The 1,579-nt window shown below is 44.7% G+C and overlaps 1 pseudogene; it reads right to left on the bottom strand.

Moving 5' to 3' along the window:
- Positions 1 to 708: 708 nt before the first annotated feature.
- Positions 709 to 1,365, bottom strand: LOC120246969 (annotated as a pseudogene).
- Positions 1,366 to 1,579: the final 214 nt, after the last annotated feature.

Here is a 1,579-nt window from a genome sequence, read left to right on the forward strand (position 1 = left end):
ACTATATAACATGTTGCTTTGAAACTTCCTTTTTGTTTGTGCAGTGTGTGTGTGCGTGCACATGCATGTGTATGCGTGCATGTACATGAGTGTGTGTTCCATCTTGTACATAGAAACCAAATGATTTGTATATAGGTATATCCATCTAAATGAAAGTGTCAATCTGGTCCAAATGTATCCTTGAAAAACCAACTGGAACTTCAGATTTAAGAGAGAAAATATATTCTAGAAAGAGAAAGAACTGGGAGTCAGGACAACTATATCCCAGTTCCTTCTCCGAATAGGATAGTAACTAGCTATGGGATCTTGTCAAGTCATTTAATCTATTTGAGTCTCAATTTCCTTAACTATGGAATAACATCATCAAACTACATTGTGTCTAAGTGCTTTTCTGCTCTAAATTCTGTAAATTTTTTTTCCTGCAGAATGATTTATTAGGATAAGAAAGGAAGGAGAGGAGGTAGGACTGCTATGCAGGAGACATGAGGGGGTCATAGAATTACATGAAGAGACTTAGGGAAGCCAACAGAATGCAGATACAAGAGGAAAATGTCTAGAGGTGGGCTGAGACTGATCAGTGGAGCTGTGTTGAGATGCATGGAAGGCGGCAGAGCTGTGACAGTCGATACTCAACAAGGGGCAAAGACCTGGCTGGTGTCTGGAAGCCAGAAGCAGCTCTGGGCTGGGCTCTGCAGGAGCAAATAGACCTCATGCCTGGGTGTTCCAGAGGATGATCACTGTGACCACAGAGGTGGCCATGAAAAGCAGGTAGAGGCAGAAGAGCAAGGTGTCCATTATGTGGCTGAACTACACCCACAGATTGACCAAGTGCTGCTTCTGAATCTCATCTTCCTGCTGGGCCCTTGTTGACCCAGGACATCCATTTAACTGCCTCTCTGGGACTTGGCATCTTTCCCACTAACTCCACAGGCTCCTTCACACCAGGCAGGTGGGCAGGGGGAGGCCCAAGTCTTTATTTCTCTTCTGGGGTACAGTGGTGCAGCACTTTGTTGGGCTGGTGCAGTAGAGGAGCAGAGAATGGAGCCACCGAGGCATGGGTGGGGACTGGGTGAGGTCAGGTGCAGCAGGTAGGTGACAAAGATGGTCTCCAGCAGGTGACCACCATCAGGGACAGACACAGGGCAAATAGACACTGATGAGGGGAGTGCCATTGGTGGGGAGTAAATCATTCATCATGAGTAAGAAGTCACTATAGCCCAGCAGAAAGGTTATCTTGAATGGGGCATGATTCCCAATATCGGCTGGTAGGGAGAAGCTGAGGGCATCAGTGGCAACCAGAAGGCCACTGGGCACAAGAAGGTTTATGATGAGTCTGTGCCTGTGCCTGATGGCCAAGTGGAACATATAATTCTAAGGATATCAGATGTGCAAATGTTATCTATACTTGTGTTAAGAACAGTAGATAACAAGAAGACTGAATACATAGAGATGTACTAGATTGCTGAACAAATTACAGGAAACCCAGTAAAATTTGAATTTGAGGGACCAACAAGTAATTGTAGACCTGGTAAAAGCTATCACATATAATAGATACTGTATGTCATTTATCTCAAATTCA

Source organism: Hyaena hyaena, unplaced genomic scaffold (assembly GCF_003009895.1).
Source record: "Hyaena hyaena isolate Hyena2069 unplaced genomic scaffold, ASM300989v1 scaffold_499, whole genome shotgun sequence".
NCBI classification, from domain to species: domain Eukaryota; kingdom Metazoa; phylum Chordata; class Mammalia; order Carnivora; family Hyaenidae; genus Hyaena; species Hyaena hyaena.